The 22,125-nt window shown below is 45.8% G+C and overlaps 1 protein-coding gene and 1 non-coding gene across 2 annotated transcripts in view; one reads left to right on the top strand and one right to left on the bottom strand.

Moving 5' to 3' along the window:
• Positions 1 to 3,915: 3,915 nt before the first annotated feature.
• Positions 3,916 to 3,988, bottom strand: TRNAE-CUC (transfer RNA glutamic acid (anticodon CUC)). Its single transcript has one exon. It is a non-coding gene; the product is annotated as a tRNA-Glu (tRNA).
• Positions 3,989 to 8,096: 4,108 nt separating this feature from the next.
• TNS3 (tensin 3) overlaps positions 8,097 to 22,125 on the top strand; it is a 332,998-nt gene continuing 318,969 nt past the window's right edge. The window contains exon 1 of the mRNA XM_060304905.1: positions 8,097 to 8,115. The gene's annotated coding sequence lies outside the window, so the exon portion shown is untranslated. The remainder of the gene's footprint in view (positions 8,116 to 22,125) is intronic.

Below are 22,125 nucleotides of genomic sequence, written 5' to 3'. Positions count from 1 at the left end.
CCTACCGCCTTTCAAAACTCAGCTCGGAGACACTTCGCCTGGAAAGCCACAGCTGACCACACGAGGCCGGAAGAGGTACCGCCCCACCTGCTAGAAAAGCCCTTGCCCCACTCAGTGGTAGGGACTTGCTTGTCTGCCCACCTGCCTCTGCCTGGAGGACCTGGGCTGTGGCTTCTGCGCGCAGCACTTGTCTGACACCTGTCAATCACCTCCCGCAAGTCAAACAAACGACTACAACATATGTAAAGAACTGTCAAAACTCAGTGGTAAGGAAACAAAGAACCCAATTAAAAAGTAGTTGATAGACCTGGACTCTTCACCAAAGAGAACATACAGGTGGCAAATGAGCACAGGAAAGGTACTCACTATCATCAACCATCAGGGAAATGCAAATTGAAACCACGATGGGCACCGCTACATCCCTGTTGGAATGGCTAAGATAAATATTGACAATTCCAAGTGCTGGTGAGGCTGCAGAACCGTAGCTGGTTCTGTATTGCTAGTGGGAATGCAGAATGGTGGAGAAAACACTCTGGAAAACAGTTTGGCACTTTTTCTTATAAAGTTAAGCACACACCATATGAGCTAGCAATCCCACTGTTGGGTAATCACCCTAAAGAAATGAAAACTTATGTTTATACGAAAGCCTGTACAAATGTTTGTAACAGCTTTATTCATAATCACCAAAAACTGAAAGCAAGTCCTTGAATGGTTGAATGGAAGGAGCATCTGTACAACGGAGTGCTATCAGCAATAATAAGAAATGGACTATTGATACTGAGAGCATCCCGTATCCACACACCTCTCGTCACCCTTCCCAGCTCCTCTGGCAAGACGTGGACAGGCCTCCCCTCTACTCGGAGCAGACAGATGAATCTCCAAGACATTTTGCAAAGTGGAGGAAGCCAATCTGAACGGTATGACATTGACAATGGTATCGACAATGCCCATTTATGTGACATTCTGGACAAGACAAAATTATAATGACAGAACCGATCGGTGGTTGCCAGGGGCTGGGGGTGGGGCGTGACTGTAAAGGAACACCATGATGGAGCCTGGGGGGGTGATGGAATGGTTTTATATCCTGATGGTCCTGGTGCACACACAAATCTATGCACGCGTAAAAATTCATACATCTATACACCACAAAAGGCAATATTACTGTAGGTTAATTTAAGATGCATCGTTTAAGATTAAAATAATTTTTTTTGGTCGCACTGCACAGCCTGCAGAACTTCCCAGACCAGGGATTGAACCTGTGCCCCCTGCATTGGAAGCGTGGAGTATTAACCACGGGACTGCCAGGGAAGTCCTAAGATGCATCATTTAAAAATCATCATTTGCTGCACGGATGAATGGATGAAGTTTATTTGCAAATCAGACCGACTTCCAGGATTTCTTCGTTACTTTGCCTCATTCTAGCCAAGATAGGTGACTCTGTTGGACGAGAAATGAGAAATCTCACCCAGGACACTAGAGGGCTTGACTACTGCGGCACTGGTGTCTTCCTTTGATGTTAAACCACAAGATACAAGTTTACGTGTTGATGGGTCCAGAACTGTGGGGTCTTCTCAGGCCCTGGATACAGAGTTCTCTCTCCTGCAGGAAGACCTGAGTGACTGGAACATCACAGTAACTGGAAACATCAGAGCTAGCAGTTATACTCCAATAAAGATGCTATAAACACACACACACACACACACACACACACACACACACACACACACACACACACACACACACACACACACACACACACACACACACACACACACACACACACACACACACACACACACACACACACACACACACACACACACACACACACACACACACACACCCCTGGTCAGGTCCCCTGCAGCCATATCTCTGGTTCTGAGATGGCGGGCAAAGCACTCCAGCTTCTGACACCCAGCTTCCCTGCCCACAGAATGGATCAAATTCCTAACTTACAAGGTAGTTGTGTGTGAGAGTGCTTTCCAAAGTGTGACTTGTCGGTGGCAAAGTGCAGGCCGTTGAGCATCCCGTACCCACACACCTCTCGTCACCCTTCCCAACTCCTCTGGCAAGACGTGGACAGGCCTCCCCTGTACTCGGACTGCCCTATTGGGAGGCTGCCCTTGCAGTCCCTGTAACCTGATTCTGTCTGTCAGGAAAGGCCAAGTCTGGGGGCTGGCACACTTCATTTGGGTTTGATTAATGCGGCTGCGGAGGGTCTTCGGGGCACATTCGCTCTGATGCACTCTTCTTTCCAGCACCAGATATGCCAATTATCTGTGTTTTCCTTCGGAGAAGAAGGAGGAAATGGGCTGTTAGTAAAAACACAGACTCACTTATTATAATAAATCGTAGTGAAAAGTAAAATAAACATGACCCCCCTCATAAAGGGTGAATCTGAGACGCTTTCTCCTTGGTTGACCAGTGGTGCAGGCAGTGGCATTCACCACACTTTTAGGGGCGCATGGGCTATCGTGGAGCAATAACGTCAACAGTTAGGCTACGGAAATGCTACCGAGGCTTGATGTTTTTGTTACACGAAGCACTCGTACAAATTATGAAAATCCACTCCCAATGGGCAAGTGAGAGATAGATAATTCACAACAGAGAAAAAGGAGTTAGGGAACATACACGTGGGAGAATGTTCAAACTTACTGGTGATTAAAGAAATGAAAATTAAAATAACGAGATACCTTTCATTGCCTATCGAGTTAACAAAAACATCAAAATAAAATAAGTAATGCTGGTAAGGTCCAGGACATTCATAGGATGCTGGTAGACGTATAATTTGGTACAACTATTTTCGAGAGCAATTTGGTAATATGTATTAAGAAGCATAAAAGATATCCATACCTTTTCTGATGTTTATGTCATTTCACCAGTAATCCATGTGAGTAAATCTGACCAAAAGAAAAACACTTAATGTATAAACAATGTGACCAAAAGAAACAACTCTAAATACACCAAAAGAAGAATTCTATGTACAGAGTTATTCATCGCAGCATGTTTGGAAATAACCTGAATATCCCTGCACTATTTTGCCTACATCTAAAAAGTGGTTGCAAAGGGTTTTAAACACCTTGTAGAGGTATTTAGGATATAATGTTGGATTATAAGGCAAGTTATAAAGTTGTTTATATAGTACAGCTTCAATTATGCAAACGAGCCTTTACAGAGACTGGAAGAAAATTGAACGAAACAGCAATGATGGTCATATTTTCAAAATGGGACATATTTAATTTTTTAGTTCTAACCTGTTGTCATATCTATTTTTGTTTTTTAATGAAAATATATTCAGGGAGGAAAACAAGGAAGGACTAAAGATGAGCTCAGATCTTCCTAATGACCCGTAGCTCATCTATCATTCATGACTGTATCTTAATGTTTCTTGGGCCTATTTATATGGTCAACCCCCATGACCTCTGGCTAATGAGTTCCTTACGTTGTCACTGCTGTGCAGAGGACGACTTCCTTTCCGCCTGAGTCTACCTTTTAAGGCTGTAAGGAAGCCCTTGGATCCCATGAGTGCTGTTGTGTTAGCTGATGTGGGCAGCATCCATGCTCACAGCTGCCCAGAAACTTCTGTAGGTCCCAAGCACGGCTGGTAGAACGTCTCTTAGGGTACCAACTGCAGGCATCTGGCAACATCCAGGAAGTTGGATATGTTTACACCTGACAGCCAGCCTATCCCCCATCGAGGAATATTCACCTGGTCTCTCGGTGCCTGGCCCGGCATTTGGAGAGGAACAGAGCAAAGAACCGAGAAAGGGGACGTGTATCAGGGTAGCACCTGTGAGGAGTGGCCAGGCCGAGGCCCAGTCCTGGTAGAGGGCGCGCCCAGTCCAGGTCCAGGAACAGCGCCTTTCTGCTTTTTTTTTTTTTTTTGACTGCGCCACACGGCTTGTGGGATTTTAGTTCCCCGACCAGGGATCGAACCCGGGCCCTCGGCAGTGAGAGTGCAGAGTCCTATCCACTGGACCACCAGGGAATTCCCAGGAATGCCTGTCTGCTTGATTCTGGAGTGTCCAGGGAGGAGGAGGAAAGATTCACTGGAGCCTGGAGGTGATTTGTGGTTTGGGGTTGAGGCAGAGCAAGGGGGTGCCCCTGGGGGTGAGGGCATAAATTCACAGAACCCCAGACACAGCCGGGCTATTCTCTCCAGCCAGGAAGTTGGAATAGCGAGGAAGTTGGTGGACTACCTCCCACTTACCCCCGTATTCACTCAGGGCCTTTGGTTCCCCCAGTTCTGTTGTCAAACCCCGCCCTGCCTCTCCAGAGTTAGGATGCGTTTATGGCCAGCCCCAGCCCCGGGACGTGTCTGGTCCTTCTCTGCCTCATCTTCCGGATTCCCCTCCATGCTCTCTGCTTCGGATCTGCCCTGGAGGCCGCAGGAAAGGAGGTGTCTGCGAGGGTCCCCGCAGGGGTCGGGGGGGCTTCAGAGCGTCCAGCCTGTGCCTGGCCTTGCAGCTCCCAGCTCGGTCACCTGAGACCTGTAATTTTCACAACCGGGTTCTAGATTGTTCCTTTTACTGTCCCCTTGTTATTGAAGCTACCTTAAGTGTGTACCTGTTCTTTGCCACCAAAATTTCCCTAAACAAGCCTCCTTTGTTTTCATGAATTTCTCTGACAGCGGCTGCATGTTATTCTCTCCTCTCTGTGGTTTTCAGCTCTTCAGGATGCAAAATTCCTACTGAAAACCAAGAGAAATCCTTGACTAAACCATGAGCAAAAATATTTTAAATAAAGCATCTGTTCAGTCACGTTCATACTGCCTCTACATTACACATCTTGTGATCATGGGGCCCAGACTTGATGCAAGGCACTGAGTCCAGGGACATGTGGTTGATGGATGGACCAACTGGGAGTGGCCCCTGGCCTTTGGTGTCCAGCTACTTTGTTCCCTGTCAAGCCACAGATGAGATTTAGAAGTATACTAAATAAATCAGATTCAATAACACTGAAAACAAAACCCTCCTGGTTGATATTACCAAGAGCCCTCAGATATCCAATTTCCTGTAGTGAATGTCTTATTGCACTAAGCTGCCCAGTTCTTTCCTGACAAAGAAGAAAGTCAGATGGTCTTTAGGAGAAAATAAGGAGCCAGCCTGCTGCAGGAACAGAGAAAGGACCAAGAGGAGGGAGGTCACGGCAACAACCAATAAAGTGTCTGTGCTTTACTCAGACCGCAGAGAAACCAAGGTGGGTTCCTGTCTGCATTGCACAGATAGGAAAAGAGAAGCCCAGAGAAGTTGAGTAACTTGCACACTGTCACACAGCAAGCGGGTGCTGGAGCTGGAATCTCAGACAGGAACGAGTGTCAGTAAGAACTGAAACAACTGGAGAGGACCAGCCTGGGGCCCAGTGAGTCAGCACCAAACCCCAGGAGGGGACCCACTGAGCATTGCTTTGGCTACAAGGTCAAAAGCAGTCATCTCCAGGGAGCACGGGGCTGGGAGGGGCTGCAGAGCTTCAAAGCTCCCCTCCTGCTCCCCCAGAGCACCAGGCACAAATGGAAAGCTTGCCCCTCAGGGCTCAAGTCTCATGACGCCACCTGGCCCCTCTCCACTATGGGCGTATAACTTATCTCTGGGGACATCTCCAGCCGGGACACGCATGCAGCCACGCATGCAGAAGCTGCTGCTTCTCCTGCACACAGTGTAGCGTTGGAAGGCCCCAGAGCCAGCCGTGCACGGGCCCCTCTGAAGTTGAAAGGTTTTCTGAGTCTCGGGGCTCTCGTCATGGAGAGCAGCTACAAACTGGATGACTCCCCCTTCCTTTCTGTCACCGGTGTCGGGACGTTAGGGAGGATGTCACTCTTTGGCCCCAAGCATCCTTGTGAAATAGGCATCTGGCAGGGCCTGTGTCCTGTGGGACTTTCATGACCAAGTCACTCGTTCTCCCCGGCATGCGTGTGCCAGGCACCTGGGAGTCTGGAAACTTTCCTGAGCCCAAACAGACGGGAATCCCTGTCCTTGAGGGGTTCCATGTCTGGGGGTGGGAGGGAGCCAGTAAAAATAATCACAGGAAAACAGCATGGATGGCCTTTAGGAAGTGGAGATTACCGCGGAGAGATGAAAACTGAGAAGAAAGAGACCCAGCCACGGGTGTGGAGGGAAGAGAAGTGACAGGTTCCCTAAGAAGGTGACAGAGGCCTCTAAGGTGGGGGCATTTCAGAGACTTGAAGGAGGCAGGCCCAGGGCGAGGCCGGTCCTGTGGCCGGGGTCTCAGCGATAGGGCACTGCAGGCAGAGGCCCGAGGGCCTGGGGAGACAGAAGACAAGCAGTGGGGGAGGGCAGAGTGGGGCAGGCCAAGGCAGGTGAAGGAGGGCTCGGGTGGGAGCCGGGACCAGCGCTCCATCTGATGTTGGATTTGAACAGGGCTCGGACGAACTTGTGCTTACCGAGGGGAGAGGGACGGGGGAGGGACAAGTTCGGGGTATGGGATTAAATACACACACTACTATATACAAAATAGGTAACCAACAAGGATCTACCGTATAGCACAGGGAATCATGCCCAATATCTTACAATAACCTGTAATGGAATATAATCTGCAGAAGAACCCCTGAATCACTATGCGATGTATACCGGAAACTAATGCAATATGGTAGAGCAACTATACTTCAATCAATCAGTAAAAGGAGCCGTGGAGCTGCTCATGGGGCACAGAACGAGGCGGTGGCAGGAGAGCCCGGAGGAGGGTGCCAGGATGTGAGGGTGGGGTGGCGGGGTCCAGCGTGGAATGTGGTACCGTCCCTGTGATCAACACCGGCTCAGTCAGGACGGTACATCGTATAAGGCAGAAATCTGGTTGATGAATACTCATGTCCAGCCCTCGGTGTGAATGCCACCCAGTCTCGGGTGTATTGCTTGTGTGGTGAGGTCTTTTGCTCAAAACTTGTAAAGCGTAGAGCCACTTGGAAGAGCCATACGACATCGCAGATGGAAGGAAACTTCGGGGTCCCTCTGTCCACTTCTCACTGAGCAGATGAGGACAGGACGACTCAGAGAGATGAACTGGTTTTTCTAAAGTCAAACGAATGATTCTCGAACTTGAATTTGTGTACATGTCACCTGGGGGGGTTCATTCAGACCCTGTGGATCTGGGGGAGCAATGGAGGCTGGGGGTCTTTGGGACCAAGAGGACAGAGAGGGTAAGGCCTGGGTGGGAGACAGACCGTCCCCGTAGATACTGAGGATGTGATGGGGCCAGACTTAACTGTGAAGTGATTTGAAAGCTCTGAAGATCATCACAGGAATGCATCCCAAGCCCAGGGTCCTGGATCTGCACAAAAAGACCCTTCACGTGGGCCCTGACGAGGCCGGCGATGGACGGTGTTCACATCTGTAGCCTCAGCATTTTCCTGGGGCCTGGAGACCCGAAGGAGACGGGAAATGTGGGCAGTGGGATGAAGGAAAACTGAAAAGGCCCTGGAAGTTTTGTATTTCCCCGGAGAAGGGAGGGCTGACGGGCTCCCCAGTCCCCAGGACCGCTCTCTGCCCACAGCGACCCGAGCCCCGTCTGTCCTGCTGTCAGATGATGCCTGAGCCAGAGGAGAACCCTCACCGCAGGCAGAGCGGAGAGGTTGGGGGTGGAGATTGAGATCCCCCTGTGGGGAAGTCCAGCCTGCCTCCGCCCTCTGTCTGGGGATGGACATGCCTCCTTGGCACCCAGTTTGCTCCCCACTCCTGCCCACGTCCTGTGTCCCAGCACTCACAGTCAGTACTCCCACCCCCGGAAGTCAGCACTGAGTCTGATAGGTCCTGCTGGGGACGTTATTTTAAGTGGCTATCCTGGTGCAGTGATCTGGGGGCTCAGGAGAAATTGGGGGAAACGTCCTCAACATGTCTGCAGTCAGCAGAATAATGGTCCCCAAAGATATCCCCATCCATATTCCCACATGGGAGTATGTGATCTTGCCCACAAAGGCACTCTGTGCTTTATCAGAAACAAGCAAATAAAAACCCAGCAGATGGAAGCCACCAAATATAAGTGACACGGGTAACCACGACACTGGTTGCCTTCCTTATGTCTACTCTCCCTTTTTCCATAGGTGCAGAATTACCATGTTGAGTGGAGGAGGGGACCAAGGAGCGCAGCTGCCTTAACAGCCAGGTATGGCCGTGCCTCACAGCTCTGACCATGAGATACTAGGGGAGTTTGCTGGGAGAGGTTTCTGGAACAGCTCCTTAAGAGGTGGACAGAGTGGGGCCTGGGTCCTTTTGGCCTATTTTCTCTCCCTCCTGCTTTTGGGCTGGAATGTGGATTTGAGAGCTGGGCCTCCAGCAGCCATCTAGATCCATGAGGTTCTGGTAAGCAGGGAGTCAGCCACAGGACAGAAAGCAGAGAGCGAGCAAAGGACCCCAGGCCCGGAATCACATAGCTTCTCTGAACACCCAGCCCCCAGACTGGTTCTACGAAAAAGAAGAAAATAAACTCTTATCTTGTCTAAATTTTTTCTGGCCTCTGTTAATAGCAGCAAATTGTCATTCTAATTGATGTAGCTCGTACTGGAGATAGCATTGCACAGAAGTGTCTTAACAGGAAAGCACTCAAGCTGTACTGAACGTGGTCTGTGTGATCCTGTAGTGAAGTCGGGGGCCGCGGCAAGCTTGGTGGGCCTTGCTTTCCTCATCTGCAGATTGCGCTGTTAGTGGGGTTGAGTGGGAGGGCTACTGTTAAGCACTTAGGACTGGGTTTAAGATGCACTGAATATAATCGGTTATTTATATCAGAAATGGGATGATTAATTAATGCTATGCTGTATTGAAAAGGACAGAGAAAGATGCCCTGTACTGAGAACAACAAAACACGAACAGGATGCACTAGAAATAACCTAGAAGCTCACAGGACACAAATGATTTGCTGGTGGGTGGGCTGGCCTTGTCTCCACATATGCCACCACCCAGCTCTGCATTCTGACCATGCAGGCGTGGGAGAGCTTCCCGCCCAGCAAGGCTGGCTGGCAGCCTCTGTGGCTGGCGACTTTCTCTGCATCCTGCCCATCGGTCAGCCTGTGTCCTGGGCCCGCGGGGACACGTGGCAGGGAGCCAAGTCCGGTGGAAGGCATGAGGCCGGATGTTTCTTTTGCCTCTAAATGTGCTGTGTACACAGACCCCCGTCACCATTCAGATACCCAGAACCGAGGCGACAGGTGACAAAGCTCTCTGTCTCCAGCCCAGACATCCCTCCCTGGCATAAGAAAGAGTGTGGCTGCCGTGGCTTGGGCGGACAGGGGACCCAGAGCTCCTTCCCCTGGACCCAGTCACATGTTCATATCTCTGGCAGAGCTGAAGTTATACAGTTAGTTCTTTAAGGATGAAAACTGAAGGTGGGAGGAGAAAAGAGAGGGATCGACAGAGTCAAGTCGGAGGAAGGGCGCAGGGGTAGGTTAGGTCGGGTGGAGTTGCCATACACTTTGGGAGCGACAGCCATGCAGGCGAAGGGGGCGTCACAACTTCTCAACACAGCCTGGGCTCCTGCGATTGGTAGCTGGCACCTGGGCGAGGGATAGCTCTCACCTGCCTTCCTGGCCGGAGGGGAGAGAATGCCCTTCTGAGCTTGCTGGTTCCTTTCAAGGCACGAAGACCAGAGGAGGTGTAGAAAGCTGCCGGACCTCTACCCACTCTGAGTCTCTGAGCTGCTTCCTGGTTTTCGTGGTTTTCCCACAAATCCACTTTCTCACAGTTTCTAATGCACAGAGACTGGATTTCAGGGTGGGCTGAGACCTTAGGCTTGCCTCGCCCGCTCTGCTCCTATAGACGTTGCAGCAGATTTCTCAGTCCACGTGGAAAGTAGATCTCGGGGTGCTGGGGAGAGCGGTCTCCAAGGGGTTCTACATGTGTGGACAGGACAAAACCTACAAGGAGGACTTTTGGGAGGCCAGGCTCCAGGCCAGGAGTAAGGGATGGATCCACCAAGAATGGAGCTATGAGCGGTGGCCTCAGGCCCTCCTGTGTGGGCCACCCCAGACGTGTTGGGGGGAGAGAGTAGGTGAGAGGCGGGAGAGAGCACAGCACACCAGGGAGAGGTTTTCTGCATGTTTCCTATGGCATCCGTGGTCCTATGTGCAAATCCTGCTCCCTTGGTGATGAGCTGTGAGACCCAGGGGAAGGCACTGAACCCGCTGAAGCATTTTTTTTTTAATTGAGATATAATTGACATTAACGTTATATTAGTTTCACGTGTACAACATAATGATTTGATACTTGTATATACTGTGAAATCAGTTCAATGGAATGACACATCATGTACCGTGAATAAGATCCTGCTGAAACAAGTTTATGTTCTATGTTTTCTGTAAAAGAACATGACTCACTAAGTGACTTAAAATGCTTCAAGTGTTTAAACCCAGACATAAACATATGGCTTTACTATTAACTTTGTGTATAGTCTTGTTAAGAGATAAACTGAGGCATGTTAAAATTTTTTAAGGGTTTATCTGGGCAGAAATCAATTTGATTTGGGAAATGGTTGGAAGCGCTGAGCAGAGGCTGGGGGGAGAGGCACAGGAAGAAGGCGGAAGCAAAGCAAGGAGCTGACTGATGGCTGCAGCTTGAGGCCCGGGGGCTGTGTGTGACTGTTTGCCCTTAGCATTTTGATTCATAACCTTGAGGCATTTATTTATTTATTTATAAGTTATTTTTTATTTTTTGGCTGCATTGGGTCTTCATTGCTGTACACGGGCTCTCTCTAGTTGCGGCGAGCGGGGGCTGCTCTTCGTTGCGGTGCGCGGGCTCCTCTTTGCGGTGGCTTCTCTTGCTGCAGAGCATGGGCTCTAGGCGCGCGGGCTTCAGCAGTTGTGGCATGTGGGCTCAGTAGTTGTGACTCGTGGGCTCCAGTGTGCAGGCTCAGTAGTTGTGGCGCACGGGCTTAGTTGCTCCGCGGCATGTGGGATCTTCCCGGACCAGGGCTCGAACCCGTGTCCCCTGCATCGGCAGGCGGATTCTTAACCACTGCGCCACCAGGGAAGTCCCACCTTGAGGCTTCTACAGCTTGGATATTGGGTTGCTGGCATGGGCTGCCGTGGCATTGGAGCCATCGCAGGCCATTCCCTCCACGTGTAGTTAATTGAGCAGTCCATGACTAAATGATTTCCCTTATCAGTTAGCACCCATTCGTAAAGCTGCATTCCTGACATTGTTCAACTCAGTTGTAAAACAGCAGAAACATTAAGAACAGTTCAAGCATGTACTTTTGCTATAAATTAAACTGCGGTAACTGCATCATAGGTACATAGGGTTCTGACTTATTTCCCATAAATTTATTTGTAAATGTCACTGTAGCTTTTGAGGGACATGATTCAACCCAAAGGAGCATCCCTCTGCAAGGTGGGCATGTTACAACCAGCACAGAAGCTTTTGGGGTGTAATTTCTTCCCACCTCTGTGGGGAGCTTCCAGGGCATGAGGCTGGGAGGAAAGCTGACATCGCAGAAGGTCCGTTCCCACTTAGGGTGTTTTTCCCCAGAGCCAGAGCAGCTCGGAAGCCAACGTTTCCTCGTGTGGAAGCTTCTCCTCAGGAGATGCCTTTAGCAGGAGCCCCATTTGGTTTGTGGAAATGGCTTCGAGCCCCTCTTGGCGTGGCTACTGATCACTGAGAAGGCCCAGGGCCTGGGCCCCAGAGTCGCTCCAGGGGCGCCAGGGCCGTTGGCAAAACAGACTAGGACTGGCCTGTTGCCGATGAGAGGCCAATGAAATACTCTCTAACACGCTGGGAAACCTCCTCGCAGGGAACTAGAAGAAATCTCTCTGAATTATGAATAATGAGAGACTGCAAAACAAGGGACATGGAATAGATAACCAAGGTATTAAAATAAGAACATGAGTAAAACATTGGGGAATGTTCAGATTTCATTGTTCATGAAGAGGCAGCAGATAAAATGGGTCCGGGGCACCTTGCTGATTGCAGAGGAAGAACACGGGTGGGCATTTCTACACAGGTTTGGGGTGTATGGGCAGAGGTGATGATTGCACGTGTTAGACTCCAGCTTTTAATAAAGCTTTCTGCAAATGTGTGCTCTCCATCTGGCTGCGCTTCTCCTTAGAACGCAAGGTGCTTGGTGCCTCTTGGTTCCAAGACTGGGGACTAGTTGTCAGTTTCAGGGCAACAGAAAAGCCCTTCTCGTCATCCTATAACTATTACAAGTATCAGCTTCAAAGTTCGTGTAATTCTGACAGTCATGCTAGTAACAAAGCAAGGCTTTTAGTTGGGAGTATTTCCGTTTTAAAATGGGATTGGTTAAAGCGCTCTCCCTTCAGGAAGATAAAAGAAAGAAACTGGCCTTGACTCTGAATTTATGAAAATGTACCAGGAAAAATTAGGTTGCAAAAATAAGTGTGCACCCACGGGGATGGCTACAATAATTATAATAACAAAAGGACAAAAACAAGTGTTGACAGGAATGTAGAGAAATGGAAGACTTGTATGTTGCTGGTGGGATTGTAAAGTGAAACAGCTACTGTGGAAAACAGTCTGGTGGTTCTTCAAAATGTTAAACATAGAATTACCATATGACCTGGCAATTCCACTCCTAGGTATACACCCAAGAGAACTGAAAATATATGCCCACACAAAAGTTCTTTTGTTTTTGAATTCATTAGTTTGTTTATGGCAATATCAGAGGCTTTTGAGGGTGTAAAATTGTTTAAAATCTGTATTTTAAATAGTACAACATTTAAAAAAATACTGAAATACAACAATGATGATACATATGTTTGTACAGAGTCTTACAGTTTTTCATGACATCTTTCCCTGTACCATCTCATTTAAAGTACTTATTATTTAAGCCTTGATTTCTAAAACTGATTTGAGGTGACACCATCTCAAAAATGCATGCGTTCTTCAAATACGTGTAAAGTGTAGCACTATATTCTGGGAAGTAAGATGAGGATCCTAATAGTCGATGGTTTTCATACAGTGTCTTTCAGCCACGGCTCCCGTCTTAGACAATGCCAGGGTCGCTGTGTGTCCCTGTGTGCAGCTGCGGAAGTGAAGGAAGAGCCTTTATTTTAGCTCTACTAAAGCTACATGCCGTGTTGTAGATGAGTCTCACAGACACGAATGCTTGTCCCAGTGGCATGGTCTGTCTGTACGCTCAGTTGCAACTCACAGCTGACTCACAGACTTCCAGAGTAGGACGACGTCTTAGTGGTGACTCGGTTCTGCCCTCTACCTGATGTATAGAAATCCTACTCCTTCCTCACTACTGTCAGCCCATTTCTACTAAACGTTTATTCTTCTGTTGTCCGGGAGTTCCCTGCTTCAGAGGCAGCTCCAAACTGGCTTTAAATGGTGACTCATTGATAGGACACTGATTTCTCTCCTCACTCTTGAAATCTCAGGGATGATAGCTAAACCCTATTTCAAGGGAGAAATAGGGACAGTATCTCTTTCTATGTAAAGGCCTGTGGGTGAGTTACACAAATGTTCTTAGCAGGATTACTCATATAATAGCCCAAAATGGAATCAACCCAAATGCCTGTCAGCTGATGAACGGAAAACAAAGTGCGGTCCATCCATACAATCAGATATTACGCAGCCATGAAAAGGAGTGAAGTACTACCACCTGCCACACCACTGATGCGCCTTGAAAACCCTATGCTAAGTGAGTGAAGCCGGAGACAAAGGACCGTATGTGGTATGATTCCATTTATATGAATAATTCAGAAGAGGTAAATCCACAGAGACAGAAAGTAGATTAGTGGTTGCCGGGGTGTGGGGAAAAATTGAAATGAATTGCTGTTCATGTGCCCAAGTTTTTGTTTCAGAGTGATGACAGTATTGTGTATCACAACTAACTAACTAAATGTCAGGGAGAACGAGGGTGCAGAAATCCTCTATTTACCGAAGTGGGATAATCATATTCTAATCTGTAGAAAGGTAAACGCCTTCACCCTGGAGATTTTTTGTGAAATGAAGTGGATATGGCTCCAGGGGAGGTGGAAACTACAGCGATGCCAAACGTGAGACAGGCGAAGCTCCCGTACATGGCTGGTGAAAGCTGCCGTAACCAGTTTGGAAAACTCTTGTGTAATATCTACTAAATCTGAACATTATACGTGCCCGAACCCAGAAATTTTATCCCCAGGTGAAAGACCAACAGGAATGCAAGCACATGTACATCAGAAAGCATACATACGAATGCTTATCCTGGCTTAGTTTGTTACAACCAGAAATGAGGAAAAAGCAAACCTATATCCATGAACAGCAGAATAGGCAGACTGTGGTATCTTCATAAATGGAACATCATGTGATGAAATGAATGAATTGAAGCTACATGCCGTGTTGTGGGTGAGTCCCACAGACACGAGTTCCACCCAAAGAAGCCTGGCCAAAGGCACACCTAGTGCGTGAATCCCATCATACAAACTGCAAAGACAAGCAGAGCTCATTGATGTCATTGGATTCAGGTTGGTGGCGACCTCTGGGAGGTCGGAGAAAGGGTAACAAGTGGGAGGAGGCATGAGGGGGCTCTGGGGTGCTCACTCATGACTGGTGTGTTTTTCTGTTCGTTAAAATTCAATTTTTAAGCTAGAATCTAAACTCTAAAGACAAGAAGCTTGATAATGAAATGCTTGGAACTACAATAAACTTTTTGTCAGTCTGGAGTTACAGGGTTTTGAAAACAGCATAAAGCCCTATGTTACCCAGTCTCACAAAATTCAAACATTTCTTCTGTAAAACTTTGTGTTTACCCCAACTTTGAGAGCTAAAACATTTCTAGTATCATAAATAGCTACAACCGCAACTATGAGTCCTTCATTTAAGTGGTCATTTTTAATCTTAACATTTTTTTTAAAGTCATGAGCACATCTGGATCTTTTAATCATTAAAAACTCCTTTGTAAAAAGTCTTTTAAAAGCCCCTCTTCCTCAGGAAAGGAATCAGATCTCTTTGTTGACTTCAACATTTGGAGAGAAGATGTTGAGCCAACAATTCTTAACGTAGCTATAGGTATTTGATTTTGTTTTATAGCCTCATAATTCTCTTTACTGGTTCTCGACTCTCCTTAGCTTTTACTTTTAATATGTTCACTTGTGTTAATTGTAGGTTTGTGTATGCGTTTGTGTGTATAAGTGCATACATGTGTGTTCACGTGTGGGGGGCAGAGAAAGGGAGAAGAGGTTTAGAAAGCAATGGAGAGGGACTTCCCTGGTGGTGCAGTGGTCAAGAATCCACCTGCCAATGCAGGGGACATGGGTTCGAGCCCTGGTCCAGGAAGATCCTGCATGCCGCGGAGCAACTAAGCCCGCGCGCCACAACTACTGAAGCCCGTGCACCACAGCTACTGAAGCCCGTGCACCTAGAGCCTGTGCTCCGCAACAAGAGAAGCCACTGCAGTGAGAAGCCCGTGCACCGCAACAAAGAGTAGCTCCCACTTGTGGCAATTAGAGAAAGCTCTCACGCAGCAACGAAGACCCGACACAACCAAAAATAAAATTAATTAATTATTTTAAAAAGCAATGGAGAGCGTGAGAGACTGAGAGAAAGAATTGGAATTATTGAGAGAATATACTAGAGTGCTTTGAAGCTGTTATCTTCAAAGTACTGCATTAATATCAATTATTACTTTCAAACTATTCAACACAATTTTTAGGCATGACTGTTTGACATTTTAAGAGAAAGTCCTATAGGATTTTAGTTTTTATTGTTTCACTACTTTTATACTTGCATATGCTGTTTGATTCTCTCAGCACATAAGCACTCCCTGCTTCCTGACTTAGTCAAGAATTTCTGGATCCTGTGTTATAAGCTGTTCCATGTGTCCTTGGGTTGGCTTGGGTGGGCATCCAAAAGTCTGGAAGAGAGTGACCATTGTCTTAGCCTGACAGTCAAAGCATTGCTTCTCTGGTCACCATACCTATAAGCAATACTTTCAGGTCCAATTTATCTCAGAAAGTGTTTAACAAACACTTTCCTTTTTCATGCTAATACCTCTTATACCTTTTCCTCCTTTCTTTTGACTACAGTTCAATTTTTTAATGATCTGATTAAATATCAGTTCATTGATTTGGAACAAGTGCACAGCTTCTTGAGAAATGTTTGGTCTGAGTCTTCTGTCATGTTCACATTTGTGCCATGTGTCCACTGCATGCTTCCCTCATAGCTCCATCCAGTGACTAAAACATCAGCACACACACATGCACACACACACGTGCACACACACGCACACACACACACCAGGAGAATTCAGTTTCTGGAAAGATAGAGTAGACACATTTTTCTATTTTTTCTGCTAAACACAACTAAAACCCCTGGGAATTATATATAACACAATATAAGAAGACACTGAAAGTAGACCACTAGAGATCTCAGGACCTGAGGAATGACCTGGTGGTGAGTTCCCTGAGTTTTCTTCTTGTTTCATACATTCTATACTGGGAGCCAGAGGAGATAGGTGCACACAAAAACAAAAACAAGAGCTTACTCTTAATGGCCAAAGGACCTGGAATAGGCAAGATAGATTAGCAAAACGAAAAAAACTCAAACATTTTAAAGCAGACATCATAGAAATGCTTCAATGAGCAATTATGAACACACTTGAAACAAATGAAAAACATAGGGGAAAACAACTCAAATGACAGCAGATTTCTTATCACAAACTATGGAGACCGGAAGAAAGTGGCACAATATTTTTCAAGTGTTGAAATGTGAACCCAGAATTCTACATTCAGGGAAAATGTCCTTCAGGAATAAAGATGAAATAAAGGTATTTTCAAATGATGGAAAACTAAGAGACTTTGTCACCAACAGACCTACCTTACAAGTATGGCTAACAGAAGTTCTCTAAACAGAAAAGGAAAAAATAAGAGGAAGAATATTGGAATTTCATGAAGAAAGAAAGGATAATGGAAAGAGTAAAAATATAGGTAAATACAAAAGACTTTTCTTTTTCTCTTGAGTTTTCTAAATTATGTGTGAGATTTAAAGGATAAACTACAACAGTGGCTGATCTGGTTCTCAAAAAAAGTACATATGTGGCCCACATTATATTTCCCTTGAAGAGTGGTGTTCTACATAATAAAATGTATAATATAGAAATTGTTAAAACAACAACCAAAAATTAATGAGAGAAAAGAGAGAGTCCCAAGATCAAGATACATTCTCCCAGTTGTCTTTGGTCTGTTACTCAGAAGTGGTTAGCAGACACTTAGGTGAGGTAGGATGTGCTCACCTCCTGGTGTACATCTCTCTATTTTCTCCAAAAAGACATCATAGAAGAGGCTGTCAGCTGATTTATAGTCTCAGTTACATTATGTACAACATGTCCTGTTTCAATCTGTCACTCAGATAGGGAAATGAGAACTTTCAGATTCAGATAGACTCTAAATGGCAATACCAAATCATCTTCCTCTTTATTATTCCCATCCAAAAAAAAAAAAAAATCCTGACAAAACATTATAGCTCAGGAAACTAAAATTTCCAACCAATAATCTATCAGAATAAAAGAGAATTCCCCCTAACAGATGCATGGATAGAGTCTGAAAAATAACTGCAAGGCTAGAAGGTAGAAGGGGGGAGAGGTCTCACGCCGCTTCACTGCGTATCCCGCTTCTGACACCCGGGCTACATCCACACAGAAATCCTGCAGTGTGCCCTGTGCAGGATGCAGGTTCAGACATAGTTATGATCGGACTTCTTCCCAGGTTCCTCCTTCTCAGATCTCTTCCTCTCCCACTGTCTCCAAGAGTGGATTTCCAGTATATCTCATGGCACCTTACAGTAATTCTTCAATGCAAATAGCTTTTTAAAAATGTGTTTTCCACAATAAGTTTTACCACTAAGGGCATGTGTAGAAGGAGAGGCAAGCAGACATACAGAAAAACAGAGAGGGAAAGAGACACAGGGAGGATTTCACACTGGAGAACCATAGATTCTGACCATCTTTATCCCTGCACGTCTGTCCCATTTTAGGACGTTACAGCCAGTTATAGTCAACCTCTGCAGAAATGAGTGATATTCACTGCAATAAGAACAGAAAAACAAGTTCATTACAAGAGCAATAGAAAACTGGTTTCTGTGTTTAATGTCTAATAAGTTGATATTGCTTGCTTATTCTGAATATTGAGGAAATGTGAAATCTCCTTACACTTTTATAATAAGATTTCCTATTGTTAATCTATAAGTAGTCCAGCAGAGCTTTAATTTCCTCCTAATAGGACATTTAAGAATTTACCGGGTTGTGGAGAGTTCAAAAGTGGTCAGGCTTTCGATTAAGAATTCCTAATTCAAATCCTGTTTTCTACTAGCTAACACATGCTAATGGGGGTCATTACATCTTTCCAAACCAGAACAGCACTGTGCAGGGTAATTGGCTTAGCCCTTCACCATCCGGCCAGAATGCTTTCATTTGGCTCAGGGCTGCAGACGCGCCTGACTGGATGTTAAATTGTGCACGGAAGAACAAACCCCTGCTTGGAAGCTGCTGGGTTGGCTTTATGAGCGAGGAGCAGTGTTCTCTAGCAAAATAATAAAATAAAATAAAATAAAATACACCAAAAAACAGAACTGGTAGCAGCTCTGGTGCCGCCAGTCTGGTTGGATAGCACCAGCCTCCTCTTATCCCCACCTTCTTCAGGTCCCCACAGCTGGGTCCCTGACCTCCCTGCTAACCTGCACGGAGGGGCACTAACTCTACAGGGCGTGACATTTTACTTTCTTCATCTCATTTGATCGTCCCAACCAGCCTATGAAGTGGTTGGACTGCCTGTTTACAGGTGAGAAACTGAGGCAGAGACACATTAAGTAACGTGCCAGAGGACACCAGGTTTTGTGTGGCACCAAAGCCCAGTCTCTTAACCAATGGGTGACACTGTCTATGCCTTGACACTTTTTTTAAACAACAGACATTTACCTCCCGCAGTTCTGGAGGCTGGAAGTCCAAGACCACGGTACCAGCAGGGTTGGTCCTGGTGAGAGCCCTCTTCCTGGTTTGCAGATGGCCACCTTCTCACTGTGTCTTCACATGGTGGAGAGAAAGATCACCTCTCTGTGCCTCTTCTTATAAGGGCATTTAACACTTTCTTTTTATTTGACTTTTGATTATGCCATCTCTCAATGCTGCCTGTTGGAATAATGCCCACATGTAAGCCAGCAAAGGTAACTGTTCTTTAAGGGGCCAAATCAATGCATGTGAAATACAGGCTTCCCTGCTCTGGATTAATCAACACTTGAAATAGAGACGGCTCAGAAGAAACAGACTTTCATGCCATCCTCCACGAACCCCCATCTTTAGTGTTCATAGCAGAACTTCTGATGAGAATGGGACAGCAATGGGCTCCTGGCTGTCTTCCTGGGTACAGTGTGTTTTGCAGATTAAGGGCAGATTCATAAGCAGATTCATCATTTAAGAGGGGTTGAGTGGACATCGCTGGTGGAAATGGACACACTGCAGAATGGAGAACCTTCCCCTTTCTGAGCAAGTCGAAGAAAGAATCCTTGACACATGGGGGCTCCTAATAATGATACAGTAAACAAACAAAAATGGTCCTGTGTCAGCTCAACAAACTATCAACTGAACTGTCAGGGTTTCTCCAGAGAGACAGAACCAATAGGATATAGATATATATAGAGAGATATAGATATATGGAGAGAGAGGGATTTGGGGGGCTTGGTTCACACAGTTGTGGAGTGTGGAGGAGGATGGCAAGTCCAGAATCTGCAGGGCACACCATCAGGCTAGAGACACAGGGAAGAGTCGATGGTGCAGTTCAAGTTGAAGGATGCCTGGAGGCCGAATTCCCTTTGCTCAAGGGATATCAGCCTTTTTCTCTTAAGTCCTTCAACTGATGGGGTGAGGCCCACCATTTAAGAGGAACATCTACTTTACTCAACGTCTACTGATTTAAAAATACTTTGACAGCAACATCTAGAATCATGTTCGATCAAATATCTGGGTACCACAGTCCGTGAAATTAACCATCACGCTCTCCAGTCAGATACAAATATGTTTCCACAGTGACATCAAGGTGTCAGGACCCAGGGGATTCAGGGTTTGGGGCTCCTTCAAGGGCAAATTTATTCTTAAATTTCCTCATTTTTAAAAATGGAGTGTAGTTGCTTTACAGTGTTGTGTTAGTTTCTGCTGTACAGCAAAGTGAATCAGCCACACATGTACATATACCCCCTCTTCCTTGGATTTCCTTCCCATTTAGGTCACCCAGAGCATTGAGTAGAGTTCCCTGTGCTATAGAGTCAGTTCTCATTAGTTATCTATTTCATACATAGTAGTGTATATACGTTAATCCCAATCTCCCAATCCATCCCACCCCCATATATCTTCACCTATACCATTTTTCTAGATTCCACATATATGCATTAATATACGATATTTGTTTTCCTCTTTCTGACTTACGTCACTCTGTATGATAGTCTCTGGGTCCATCTACGTTTCTTCAAATGGCATAATTTCATTCCTTTTTATGCCTGAGTAATATTCCATTGTACATATGTACCACATCTTCTTTATCCATTCCTGTGTTAATGGACATTTAGGTTGCTTCCATGTCCTGGCTATTCTAAATAATGCTGCAAGGAACATTGGGGTGCATGTATCTTTTTGAATCATGGTTTTCTACAGGTATATGCCCAAGCATGGGATTGCTGGCTCATATGGTAGTTCTATTTTTAGTTTTTTAAGGAACCTCCATACTGTTCTCAAACTCTTCCAAAAAATTGCAGAGGGAGGAACACTTCCAAACTCATTCTATAGGCCACCATCACCCTGATACTAAAACCAGACAAAGATATCACAAAAGAAGAAAATTATAGACCAATATCACTGATGAACATAGACACAAAAATCCTCAACAAAATACTAGCAAACAGAATCCAACAACACATTGAAAGGATCAGATTGAAGATGAAAAACCATATGATCATCTCAATAGATGCAGAAAAAGCTTTTGACAAAATTCAACACCCATCTATGATAAAAACTCTCCAGAAAGTGAGCATTGAGGGAACCTACCTCAACATAATAAAGGCCATATATGACAAACCCACAGCAAACATCATTCTCAGTGGTGAAAAACTGAAAGCATTTCTTCTAGGAACAAGACAAGGATGTCCACTCTTGCCACTATTATTCAACATAGTTTTGGAAATCCTAGCCATGGCAATCAGAGAGGAAAAAGTAATAAAAGGAATCCAAATAGGAAAAGAAGTAAAACTGTCACTGTTTGCAGATGATATGATACTATACATAGAAAATCCTAAAGATGCCACCAGAAAACTTCTAGAGCTAATCAATGGATTTGATAAAGTTGCAGGATACAAAATTAATGCACAGAAATCTCTTGCATTCCTATACACTAACAACAAAAGACAAGAAAGAGAAATTAAGGAAACAATCCCATTCACCACTGCAACAAAAAGAATAAAATACCTAGGAATAAACCTACCTAAGGAGGTAAAAGACCTGTACTCAGAACACTGTAAGATCCTGGTGAAAGAAGTCAAAGACAACACAAACAGATAGAGAGATATACCATGTTCTTGGATTGCAAGAATCAATATTGTCACAATGACTATACTACCCAAAGCAATCTAAAGATTCAATGCAATCCCTATCAAATTACCAATGGCATTTTTCACAGAATTAGAACAAAAAATGTTGCAATTTGTATGGAAACACAAAAGACCCTGAACAGCAAAAGCAATCTTAAGAAAGAAAAATGGAACTGAAGGGATTAAGCTTCCTGACTTCAGACTATACTACAAAGCTACAGTAACCAAGAATATATGGTACTGACACAAAAACAGAAATATACATCAATGGAACAGGATTAAAAGCCCAGAGATAAACCCACCCACCTATGGTCACCTTATCTTTGGTAAAGGAGGCAAGAATATACAATGGAGAAAAGACAGCCTCTTCAATAAGTGGTGCTGGGAAAACTGGACAGCTACATGTAAAAGAATGAAATTAGAACACTCCCTAACACCATACACAAAAATAAGTTCAGGGCTTCCCTGGTGGCGCAGTGGTTGGGAGTCCACCTGCCGATGCAGGGGACACGGGTTCGTGCCCCGGTCCGGGAAGATCCCACATGCCGCGGAGCGGCTGGGCCCGTGAGCCGTGGCCGCTGAGCCTGCGCGTCCGGAGCCTGTGCTCCGCAACGGG

This window comes from Globicephala melas, chromosome 9 (genome assembly GCF_963455315.2).
Source record: "Globicephala melas chromosome 9, mGloMel1.2, whole genome shotgun sequence".
Classification (NCBI taxonomy): domain Eukaryota; kingdom Metazoa; phylum Chordata; class Mammalia; order Artiodactyla; family Delphinidae; genus Globicephala; species Globicephala melas.
This window is presented reverse-complemented; position numbering and strand designations above follow the sequence as displayed.